Source organism: Podarcis liolepis (genome assembly GCF_965112155.1).
Source record: "Podarcis liolepis genome assembly, chromosome: 12".
NCBI classification, from domain to species: Eukaryota; Metazoa; Chordata; class Lepidosauria; order Squamata; family Lacertidae; genus Podarcis; species Podarcis liolepis.
The window spans coordinates 5,763,673-5,776,819 of NC_139563.1; positions in this window are offsets into that span (position 1 = coordinate 5,763,673).

Sequence of the window (13,147 nt, forward strand, 5' to 3'; positions counted from 1 at the left end):
CTGCCCTGATACCTGTTGATATAGGGCAGTATAAAATTATTATTAGTATTACTATTATTAATAAGTATTGTTGCTGTATGTCAGCCTTCGTTAACCTAGTGCCTTCTATTTGATTTGATTTGGGGCAGGGAGTGTTGTGGTCCAAAACTAATCATGGGCATCAAGTTGTCTGCAGCATCCGAGGGAAATATTGCTGAGAATGCGATGCCAAAACCACGGTGAGCAAGAAACTTGTGCCCATCTAGTCTAGAACAGACTTTCTATGTATGTTTCTCCCCCCAAAATGAATGGAGGTGTTCGCATCCCTGCTGGAGCCTTATTAGATCCAATTTCGGTGGCTTTTGAGCCTAGGCATTATTTTGCTTCCCATCGTTCCTTTCCCCTCCCCTCCCTCCTTTTTGTTTTCCTGCCTCTGGCATCGGGTGGCTTGGCAGCGGCACGGCCAAATAAATGTGCCGTAATGGAAGGGAGACAGCTGTGCCCGCAATTACCTTCTCTGTCTGTATCTGTGACTTCATGGCTGTAAACAACCTTCGCCACCATATAAATGGCTAAATTAAAAACACATTCGAGGCCCCGGAACAAAACACACCTTGTGGTTGCAAATCGAGTCGAGTCGAGATGGAGGATGGTGCTCATTTTCAAAGCAGATGTTTTTAGCAGAAAGGAAATTTTTTTTTTAAAAAAAAATGTATTGCCCCCAAGTGAAGATGTTCTGTCCCAAGTCCCCCTCTCTCTCTCATTCTCTCTCTCTCTCTGTGTTCGTGTGTGTGTGTGTATCACAGTCACATAAACACATAGGGCTGTTCACAGGAATTGGATGAGACCCGAACCAAATAGGGTCAATGTGAGAGGATTCTCGGATTGCTTGAGCCAGGGTGAGACAGCCCCAGATCTCTGCAGGATGGCTTAGGTGTTCCAGGTCAATCTGGGGCTGTCAGAGTATGGGGTGATATTAATAATAATAATAATAATAATAATAATAATAATAATAATAATAAACTGCCTTATACCTGCAGGTCTCAGGATGGTTAGAACATAAAATCACAATAGGTAAAAGGTAAAGGTACCCCTGACCATTAGGTCCAGTCGTGGCCTACTCTGGGGTTGCGGCGCTCATCTCGCTTTATTGGCCGAGGGAGCCGGCGTACAGCTTCCGGGTCATGTGGCCAGCATGACTAAGCCGCTTCTGGCGAACCAGAGCAGCGCATGGAAACACCGTTTACCTTCCCGCCAGAGCAGTACCTATTTATCTACTTGCACTTTGATGTGCTTTCGAACTGCTAGGTTGGCAGGAGCTGGGGCCGAGCAACGGGAGCTCCCCCTGTGGCGGGGATTCGAACCGCAACCTTCTGATCAGCAAGCCCTAGGCTCTGTGGTTTAGACCACAGCACCACCCGCGTCCCTTCACTACATCACTAGCATGTCACAAATGGGGAAGGGTATCCAAGGGTTACACAAGTTCAACATTAGGTCACTTTATCAAACACCTCTTAAGTACCTGTCACCGAAAGAACAATAAAACTCCTTAAATAGCCTTGCTCTCAGGACTTGTCTGGAGATGGGCTTTCAGAACACCTGACCTGCTCAACTGCCTCTGCGGATGTCTAGTGTTTTCCCCCTGGTCACTTCCTGGGTGGGGGGCCTTATATGGGCTCTCACGCTTGGGGAATTACCACGGGATGCCCTGTTCCTGCTGCCTACATTACTTCCTGCTTCCTGGATCATGGAGGGAGGGGGATCCCCAATTCACCTTTTTTTAAGGGTTAAAATGGCGTTGGAATGAGGAGAGTCGGTCAAAGTATGGATTTTGCACGAATTTATAAAGCTAGGTATCTTTCCAAAGCTATGGTTTTCCCAGTAGTGATGTATGGAAGTGAGAGCTGGACCATAAAGGAGGCTGATCGCCGAAGAATGGATGCTTTTGAATTCTGGTGCTGGAGGAGACTCTTGAGAGTCCCATAGACTGCAAGAAGATCAAACCTCTCCATTCTTAAGGAAATCAGCCCTGAGTGCTCACTGGAAGGACAGATCCTGAAGCTGAGGCTCCAAGACTTTGGCCACCTCATGAGAAGAGAAGACTCCCTGGAAAAGACCCTGATGTTGGGAAAGATGGAGGGCACAAGGAGAAGGGGACGACAGAGGACGAGATGGTTGGACAGTGTTCTCGAAGCTACCAGCATGAGTTTGACCAAACTGTGGGAGGCAGTGGAAGACAGGAGTGCCTGGCGTGCTCTGGTTCATGGGGTCACGAAGAGCTGGACACGACTAAACGACTAAACAACAACAACAGTCTTCCCTGAGCTGTCAAGTCGAAAGGATACATCCAGGCATAATATCTGTAATATTGTAACAACTTTAAGATGATTCCCATAACAGTTTAAACGAAAAGTTTTTAGCAGGTGGCCTTCCTAATAATCAATGGGCAGGGAGTTCCAAAGGGTAGCTGCTGCCACACTCAAGGATTGATTCCTTGCAAGTGCGGAATGACACTTGCAAAAGGCATTTACAAGCCAGCTATGTCTATTTCTGGGACGCAGGTGGCGCTGTGGGTTAAACCACAGAGCCTAGGACTTGCCAATCAGAAGGTCGGCGGTTCGAATCCCTGCGACGGGGTGAGCTCCCGTTGCTCGCTCCCTGCTCCTGCCCACCTAGCAGTTCGAAAGCATGTCAAAGTACGAGTAGATAAATAAGTACCGCTCCGGTGGGAAGGTAAACGGCGTTTCCGTGCTTCTGTGGTTCGCCAGAAGCGGTTTAGTCCTGCTGGCCACATGACCCGGAAGCTGTACGTTGGCTCCCTCGGCCAATAAAACATGATGAGCACTGCAACCGCAGAGTCGGCCACGACTGGACCTAAAGGTCAGGGGTCCCTTTACCCTTTACCTTTTTATGCCTATTTCTGCCCTGGAACTGTATTTAACCTCTTCTTAACTACACAGTGATGGGGTATCCCCAGCTGCCTTTCGTTCAGCTATCTCTAATGTTCTTACCTGATCTGAAATCGTTGAAGTGTTTGTTGCTTATTGTGCAGGAAATGAAGCCGTTCTACCAACTGGTCCTGCTAACTGGAACACAGAAACTGGATTGACTCAGCTGAATCCACTGACCCAGTTTGCTTTCTTAGCCCCAGCTAGCAGGAAATTTGCAAGATCCCATGCCTTCGGGTTATGGGTGGAAAGTCACTTAAGGGACATTTTTGCAGGGGCCTCTGCCTGAGAGGTTTCTTGAGAGCCTGGTGAAAAAAGTCATGGGGAATTGATCCTCCGGCAAGGACAGGTGGGGAAGATTTCTTCTGAGTTCAGACGCCTTTCTCCCAAGGAGATCACCCTCGCGACACAAAAACCGAGAGTGTTTCCCGCAAGTGTGTCGGTACGTTTCTCCCCCCGGGCTCCCTGTCTGGTTTCATTGTAATAGGGTTTTAATTGGACCGTTTCATGTGCCATTTTATATTATTCTCCAGGCCCGTTTGAAAATGATTTCTAAGCCGACTCTGGAGGACTGGTTAATGTCTGCCTCGCTCCAGCTGGGGAAAGGTCGTAAAAGATGGCAAGGAGAGAACAGTGCCCTTGGAGGAAGCGTGTGGTGGCCAGCTATTTTTCTCCCTTTCTGATAACACTACAGTGGTACCTTGGTTCTCAAACTTAATCCGTTCCGGAAATCCGTTCCTAAACCAAAGCATTCCAAAACCAAGGCGCGCTTTCCCATAGAAAATAATGCAAAATGGATTAATCCGTGCCATTTAACATGAATTTTGCTACGTAACGAGACCAAAATGAAAGCAATAAACAATGTAGTGCAGTCACACAATCAATCAATCAGTAGCTGAACTGGGTTCCACACAGTCACAAAAAATAAAAAACAAGAGAGTCACAAACAAAAATGCAAAATAAATAGCAAAAATAGACAGACCTCAGCGTAACACTCAAATTGGAAGTGTGGCACTCAAATCGGAAGCGTAACATTCAAAACGGAGCACGTTCGGCTTCTGAAAAAAGTTCATAAACTGGAACACTTACTTCCGGGTTTGCAGTGTTTGGGTTCCAAGTTGTTTGAGTACCAAGGTGTTTGAGAACCAAGGTACCAGTATGCAACTTTTGGACATCTAATGAAGCAGAATGCTGGAAGATTTGGGATAGATAAAAACGAAGGACTTCCTCATATTCTTGGTGGTGGGAGATGTTCAGCCTGGCCTTTGGCTTGGAATCAACTTGATCCCCTTCCCTTCTTTCCTTTTTCCTTTCTCCTCCTGTGATGGAACTCCTATTTGGGGACTTCCCTGGCTTTTTCCTGGCCCACATAGGACCAGTCTGAATAGTTGGCCTTGGTGAAGATTTGATGTTTTCATCCCCAAAAAGTTTTTGATTTGAGTTTGTACTGAAATGAGGCTGCATTTTAATGTTGTATTTTAATCAATTGTTTTTATACCTGGTGTTAGCCGCCCTGAGCCCGGTCTTAGCTGGGGAGGGCGGGGTATAAATAAAATTTATTATTATTTATTATTATACGAACCAGGGCTATATTTCTAGAAAAAGAGGTGCCGGGACTCACCACGAACATCTCCCTTGTTCTCTTATAATGGCAATGGCCCCCAATTTGAGGTGCCGGAATTGAGTTCTGGCGAGTTCCGACTGCAAAAAAAAAAAAGCCCAGATAAGAACATAGGTATATCAGGAGGGCTTCCTTTGTCAGGCCAATGGCATACCCTCCAACATTTCTCCGATGAAAATAGGGACGTCCTATTTCATCCCCATCATCATTATTTTATTATTTATGCCTTGCCCGTCTGACCGGGTTGCCCCTGCCACTCCGGGCAGCTTCCAACATATATAAACACATAATAAAGCCTTAAACATTAATACAAAACTTCCCCATAAAAGACTGCCTTCAGATGTCTTCTAAAGGTTGTCTAGTTACTTATCTCCTTTGCTCCGGGGTCGCATAGCTCCATACCCTCCAACATTTCTCTGATGAAAAGGAAAAGCAGGACGTTCTGGGATCTAATCAGAAACCGAAATGGCTTCTATAAATCCAGGACTGTCCCTGGAAAATAGGGACACTTGGAAGGCCTAGAATTCCATTAGTTTCTTTATTTAAGTTCACTATTATGTTTCCTCTCGTCCTTCCCCCCACCCTGCTTCCACTATTATTTAAAAATAATGAATTTTGGGCACCCTGTCTTGCAAAACCCAAAGAAAATGCCTGAAAGCAAAGTCAGTCGTGTTAGAGCATCCAAAACCACTAACATTTGCATTTTTACCCCTCGCCGGGATTTTGCTGAAGCTGGCAACTGATGAATGGAATCATATTCTGGGACCGGGGGATAAAGTCACATACAAGCAGCTATTATTTTCTTTCCCCCTGTTAAATGTGTGGATTTGAAAGAGCAGGATAATGGGAGAGCTCCCAGAAGGTTGTGGCCAGTGTGGTGGTGTGGTCAGAGCATCGGGCTAAGACCTGGGAGACCTGGGTTCAAATCCCGCTTAGCCATGAAGATATTGGGCCAATCACTGCCCCATCAGCCTAACCAACCTGGGGATAAAATGAGAAGCTGGCACAACATCTTGAGCTCCTTGGAGCACAAAGGTGGTGTTGTAAACAAAAATTGCCCTTTTCCCTTATGGGGTATCCAAGAGCCCATAAGTCCCCTGTTGGTAGGAGAGAATAACAGAGGCCAACCAGAGAATATTGAGAAGCAAAGCAGCTAGTAAGCCTGATCTTTATTGATCTGTTGCAACAGGGTGCTCCCCTCACCCGCAGGAGAGGAGGAACCCAGAACAATGGCGCGCAAGGCCTTATAAAGACTTTTGAAATTCCCATCCTGTAGATCAAGACCACCCCCAGAAACATCATACAGACATCACAGAAGGGGTGTAACCTAAGACCACCCCTCAGATACATCACACCTACATCACAGAAAAGGCGGTCTACAACAGAAATTTGAATGTTGTTTTCTCCTGTTGTTGTTTATCTCCTGCCTGGCAGGTTACTTGATTGGATACCCTGCTTACTTGATTGGATTGCCTGGGGAGCCTGGCCAGTCTTTTGTAGTAATAAATACTTATTTCCTGGGCCAGGTCACAGGCTCACACCCTATTCATATCTTAAATGTGCCCTTAAGACAGGATTTGTGAGGAAAGAGACAATGGGGAGGCTTTTCCACTTTGACCTTGCAGAGAAAACATTTGGTCAGTTTAGGAATCAAAATGGTTCCAGGTTGGCCTTCCTGTGCTGATCTATGTACGTGCTTGGTTGGTACACTTATGAACATTACCATATATCTAAGAGCATAAAATTCCTATCACAGTGGGGTCTGAATGTGGGAAATGAAATAAATACAGTGGTGCCTCGCAAGACGAAAAGAATCCGTTCTGTGATTCTCTTCGTCTAGCGGTTTTTTCGTCTTGCGAAGCAAGCCCATTGACAGATTAGCGGATTAGCGCTATTAGCGGCTATTAGCGGCTTTTAGCGGCTTATCTGCTGATCGGATCAGCTGATAAGCGGCTTAGCGGCTTAGAAAAAGGGGGGGGGAGGAAAAACCCCCGCAGGAACTCGCAAGGCATTGTTGGCTTGCGAAGCAAGCCCATAGGAAATTCGTCTAGCGAAGCACCTCCAAAACGGAAAACTCTTTCGTCTAGCAAGTTTTCCGTCTTGCGAGGCGTTCGTCTTGCGGGGCACCACTGTACATGCTTGGTTGGTACACTTATGAACATTACCATATATCTAAGAGCATCAAATTCCTATCGCAGTGGGGTCTGAATGTGGGAAATGAAATAAATAAACACTTCCCCCTACGTAGGCCAGGATCCCTCCAGCAGTTGAATTGCAGATCCCATCATAGAATCATAGAATGATAGAGTTGGAAGAGACCACAAGGGCCATCAAGTCCAACCCCCTGCCAAGCAGGAAACACCATCAGAGCACTCCTGACATATGGTTGTCAAGCCTCTGCTTAAAGACCTCCAAACAAGGAGACTCCACCACACTCCTTGGCAGCAAATTCCACTGTCGAACAGCTCTTACTGTCAGGAAGTTCTTCCTAATGTTTAGGTGGAATCTTCTTTCTTGTAGTTTGGATCCATTGCTCCGTGTCCGCTTCTCTGGAGCAGCAGAAAACAACCTTTCTCCCTCCTCTATGTGACACCCTTTTATATATTTGAACATGGCTATCATATCACCCCTTAACCTCCTCTTCTCCAGGCTAAACATGCCCAGCTCCCTTAGCCGTTCCTCATAAGGCATCGTTTCCAGGCCTTTGACCATTTTGGTTGCCCTCCTCTGGACATGTTCCAGTTTGTCAGTGTCCTTCTTGAACTGTGGTGCCCAGAACTGGACACAGCTCCAACCAGCAGAGCCAAAGGGCTGGGATGATGGCAATTGTAGTCCTGCAAGGTCAGGCCAAAGGGGACCCACCAGCATCTCACAGGGATGAACTGGGTGCCCATTATGAGAGACCCCTGAGCAGGAGGACCTCAGCACAATACTGCCCTCTCCCTTACCTGTAATGTCAAGGAACTGGTGTCACCTCTGCTAATGGTCTGCTCCATCAGGATGTGTGATGCCCTGGGATTCAGACTCAGAGGCTGAACCTGAGGAATCCCAGCCTGCACAGGAGTCCCCGCCTCCAGGGCTGGCTGAGCCGGGGCAGGGGCTTGAACCTGAAGGGTCCTCATCTGCGCTGGATCCTCAGAGCAGCTGAGTCTGCTCTGGCCCCTGAGGTGGTGGAGGACCCATTGCCTGCAGGTGCTCCACTCTCAGCCCCGTCAGAGGAAGCTGAGGTTGCCTCTGGGTCCGGTAACCCTCCAGCCTCTCCTGAGCTGCAGAGGCTCAGGGCAGAGAGGCGGAGGGAACTAAGTTCTCGCAGGAGGAGTACTCACCTCCAGACCAGGAGAGGCGAGTCACCTGTGGACCGGGGCTGCCCTATGCCTCGGGGCAGATAAAAGCCAGTCAGCCCCAGTCCCAGGTTGTGGGAGCAGCGTTGTTGGCAGCCTGTTCCTGCCTGCACCCTGTCCTGCTCTTCTGCCAGAGCTCCTGGCTCCTCCCGACTCCCCGCCTTGGACCCGGCTACAGCTTTGACGGACAGCCTCCACACCGCACCATCGACCTCGGACTGGACTCGGACCACGCCTCTCGGTTAGCCTCTGGGATCAGCAAAGGATGTTCAGTCACAGCAGCTACTGTATTTTTCGCTCCATAAGACGCATCTGACCATAAGACACACCTAGAATTTAGAGGGGGAATGCAAGAAAAAAAATATTCTTTAAAGGGAGCTCTGAGCAGAGCCTGTGTGCAGAGCCCTTTCACAAGCCGCGTGGAGCATGTGTGTGGCGCTTGCAGGCTTTTCTCTGAGGAGGGAGAAAGGCAGCCCGTCACTCCCATGTCTTTATTCTTTATTCAAAGGGGGCACCAGGAAATAATCTTAACTAAGAGATTCAAACAAATCTGCAAACTAACTTCCAGCTATATTAAGGGGAATCTGCTCTGCTTCATCACTTACTAGCGTGAGTGAAGGAAGGAAAATACTTATTCAATATATCCTTTCCTACTATCTTGAACTGTAGGGACGCGGGCGGCGCTGTGGTCTAAACCACTGAGCCTAGGGCTTGCCGATCGGAAGGTCGGTGGTTCGAATCCCCGTGACGGGGTGAACTCCTGTTGCTCACTCCCTGCTCCTGCCCACCTAGCAGTTCGAAAGGACGTCAAAGTGCAAGTAGATAAATAGGTACCACTCCGGAGAGAAGGTAAACGGCATTTCCATGCGCTGCTCTGGTTTCTGGTTAAGCGGCTTAGTCATGCTAAGCTCCCTTGGCCTGTAAAGCGAGATGAGTGCTGCAACCCCAGAGTCATTTGCATCCTTTACCTTTTCTATCTTGAACATTCCCACACAGGATGCTCCTTTTAAGTATCATCGGCAGCAGCTATTCCATCAGAGCCGGCGTGGTGTAGTGGTTAAGAGCGGTAGTCTCGTAATCTGGTGAACCGGGTTCGCGTCTCCACTCCTCCACATGCAGCTGCTGGGTGACCTTGGGCCAGTCACACCTCTTTGAAGTCTCTCAGCCCCACTCACCTCACAGAGTGTTTGTTGTGGGGGAGGAAGGGAAAGGAGAATGTTAGCCGCTTTGAGACTCCTTAGGGTAGTGATAAAGTGGGATATCAAATCCAAACTCCTCCTCTTCTTCATCATCATGAGGCTGTAGGAGGCAGGAAGAGGTGGAACGGCGAAGCTTCTCCACTGGTTCTGCTGAAAGACGTGCAGCTTTCCACTCCACTCCAAAATCTCCCATTCCTGCTGTTCTCTAGAAGATCTCTGAAACTAAGAATTAGTGTCCCTCCTCCCTGCTGGTTCCTTTTCCTTTTGTGTTGCGTCTCTTAAATTGCCCAAGGGCAAAGACTGTTCTCTCACTGATGTTCGTAAGCTGCTTTGGGAGTCTTTATAGATTGAGAGTCCCATGGACTGCAAGAAGATCAAACCTCTCCATTCGTCAGGAAATCAGCCTTGAGTGCTCACTGGAAGGACAGATCCTGAAGCTGAGGCTCCAAGACTTTGGCCACCTCATAAGAAGAGAGGACTCCCTGGAAAAGACCCTGATGTTGGGAAAGATGGAGGGCAGAAGGAGAAGGGGACGACAGAGGACGATAAGGTTGGACTGTGTTCTCGAAGCTACGAACATGAGTTTGACCAAACTGCGGGAGGCAGTGGAAGACAAGAGTGCCTGGCGTGCTCTGGTCCAGGGGGTCACGAAGAGTCGGACATGACTAAACGACTAAACAACAACAAAATAGACTGAAGAAAATGCACAACAACAACAACCTTTGTTGCTTTCTGCATTGTCACACAGAGGCAACATAGGGGTGACCTCATAAGAATTTTTTCGGTGTATTCCTAAGGTTTAGAGATCTCAGCGGGTGTTCTCTCCCGTCCCTCCTCTCTCTCTCCTTTTCCCGAGTAGAAAATATGATATTAAGAACTAATGCAGGAGAAATAGCTTTCAAAAATAAGATTATGTGGGTATTTACCAATGAATGGGGCCCAGACCACCCATGCAGAGTATTTCTTATTCGTCTTCCAAATTTCTTTTGCATTCTTTATAGGGCAATTATGGAGGGAGGGGGGAAAGGCGTTTGAAACAGATTGAATTCCATGGCAAGGACACAGATCTGGTTCCTACAACTGTGTGGACTGGATCCAACCCATTACCTTGGCTATTTATGGGAATGTTGTTAGGCTAAACCAGTCTTTGCCAACCTGGTGCCCTCTGTGCTGGCTGAGGATGGCAGGAGGCAAAAAAAATCTGGAGGGAGCCTGGTTGGTGGAGACCAAGACGAGCTAATTTCAAGGGTCTTCACTCCTTTTTTACAATAATATTTTATTCTTTTTTTCCATATAGAAAGTTACATTGAGCTCGTTGGAGAAGAAGGTTGGGATATAAATGCAACTTCTTCTTCTTCTTCTTCTTCTTCTTCTTCTTCTTCTTCTTCTTCTTCTTCTTCTTCTTCTTCTTCTTCTTCTTCTTCTTCATTATGTACCATCTGCAGTCCTCTTCCTTTCCATTGCGTCTGCAGCTGATGTCTCCAAAACAGAATCTCTTCGCTCTGCCTTATCTTGCTGGTGGCGAAACTCCCATTATCTCTGTACCCTGTTTGTTTTTCCTTCTGTTACCTGGACGGACCCCTCTTTCTGCGTTTGTTCCCACTTGACTCGGCAGGCATGAATGAATAATTTGCAAGCGTTCCGGCTCAGACGAAGCAGCAGCAGATGTTTACCTTGAAGTGCACGGAAAGCTTTTAAGCCGAGCCCGTTTGCAGGGCAGTGAATTTCTCATTTCCCTTTCCACCACACTTGAGCTTGACATTGCTTTTCTAGGAATGGGCGAGCAGGGCAGGGAAGTGCAGAGGCTTCTGGGTAAGAAAGCAGCAGGCACCTCGCAGAGAACCCCGGCTTCTCTTCCCAGGTCCTCCTTGATGAGAGATCCTTCTCAAATTAAAATGAGGGGGGGGGGGGAGAGACAGAAAAAAATAAATCAGAAGCTCCCAAAGTGAACGGTACCATCTCCTAGGGGGAATTAGCAAGGGGGGCTTTGAAAAGCTGGCATTGCAAGGTCAAGTTAATCAGTTTTGTTGAATAAACTAAATAATTGAAACTGGATTTTGAATCAATGTGCCATAAATTAAAAAAAATTGTCCAGTAGCACCTTAGAGACCAGCTAAGTTTGTTCTGGGTATAAGCTTGCACACGTCTTCAGATACACTGAAACAGAAATGGTCAAAGGCCTGGAAACGATGCCTTATGAGGAACGGCTAAGGGAGCTGGGCATGTTTAGCCTGGAGAAGAGGAGGTTAAGGGGTGATATGATAGCCATGTTCAAATATATAAAAGGATGTCACATAGAGGAGGGAGAAAGGTTGTTTTCTGCTGCTCCAGAGAAGCGGACACGGAGCAATGGATCCAAACTACAAGAAAGAAGATTCCACCTAAACATTAGGAAGAACTTCCTGACAGTAAGAGCTGTTTGACAGTGGAATTTGCTGCCAAGGAGTGTGGTGGAGTCTCCTCTTTTGGAGGTCTTTAAGCAGAGGCTTGACAACCATATGTCAGGAGTGCTCTGATGGTGTTTCCTGCTTGGCAGGGGGTTGGACTCGATGGTCCTTGTGGTCTCTTCCAACTGTATGATTCTATGATTCTAGAAGTCACCAGACTTATATATAGTGGGAGGGTGTGGTTTTTCTCAGAAGGGTAGGAGGAGATGGGTGATTGACTCATTGGATATGGTAAAACCTCTCCTCCTTACAGAGGGGAGGAGTTGTGAGCAGCAGCCGTTTCCTGCGTTGGCAGGGGGCATTCCAGCCCCCACCCAGCTGGCCTGGCTGCTGCGCCATGCCCCCAGGTAGCCAACCAATCAGGTGGAGGCTTGGGGGCGGAGTTTTACCAATCAAATCCGGCTGCGGCAGCACTTCCCTTTCATTCCCCTGCTGATTTTCATCGGATCACCCACCCACCCTCCCTTTAGTCCATTGCTTTGTTCTTGACATTGCTATGGACCTGTGGTTGGTCGCCTTGGTTGTCCAAGGGGCCTGGTAGGAATTTTTATCCAACTGGCAAATTGGCACTGGCCTCTTGGTTTTTCACCTACCGTATTTTTCGTCCCATAGGACGCTTCGTCCCATAGGACGCACCTAGTTTTTTTTTTTGGGGGGGGGAAATAAAGGAAAAATCCCCCCTTTATTCCCCCCCCCAAAACCAGGTCGGGGAAACCGAAACAGGTTGAGGAACAGCGGGATGGCGGCGCTGCGCCTCCCTGCTGTCCCCCAAGCTTGTGGGGCTGGCCGATGTCTGCCCGGCGCGCGGGGCGCTCTGCTTCAAGGTTTTTTGTCGCGCCGGGCGGCAGACTGCTATCCGCAGCCTAGACAGCCCTGCGGGACCTCCCGCAGGGCCGCCTAGGCTGCGGATGTCTTCCTGAAGCAGATGTCTAGGCTGTGGATGTCTTCGCTGAAAGCAGAGCGCCCGGCGCTTCGGGAAGCAGGCTGCTATCCGCAGCCTAAACAGCCCTGTGGAACCTCCCGCAGGGCTGCCTAGGCTGCGGATGTCTTCCTGAAGCCTGGAGAGCAAGAGGGGTTGGTGCGCACAGACCCCTCTCGCTCTCCAAGCTTCAGTGAAAGCCTGCATTCGCCCCATAGGACGCACCCAGATTTCCCCTTCATTTTTGGAGGGGAAAAAGTGCGTCCTATAGGGCGAAAAATATGGTACCTTGTAGCAAATCGTCACAACTTTTAGGTATTGGTGGTTAGGCATTGGAATATGTTGTGTATTGGAGGGCAGGGTGTGGCCATCGCCTACCCCTCCACTTTATGGGTATTCCAGTAAAGGAATCCGGCGGTCGTGGATCCTGTCCGACACCCTTGCTGGTGGCTAGGGCCATGGCACGACCCCCGGTGACATCGGGGGGAGCTTTCAGTTGTATTTGCATCAACAGGCTCCTCCCACTGGTGGTTAACCCTTGTTAGACTCACCCCTCCCTGATGGGGTGGAGTCACGCTCTGTTGTTTTATCCAATGCCTAAGCCAATACCTCTCACATGCTGCAATCAATAAAGTTGTGGCCCTTTTTAGCCCATTAACCTAATATACTGTGTCCATGTGTCTTTCTTATCCC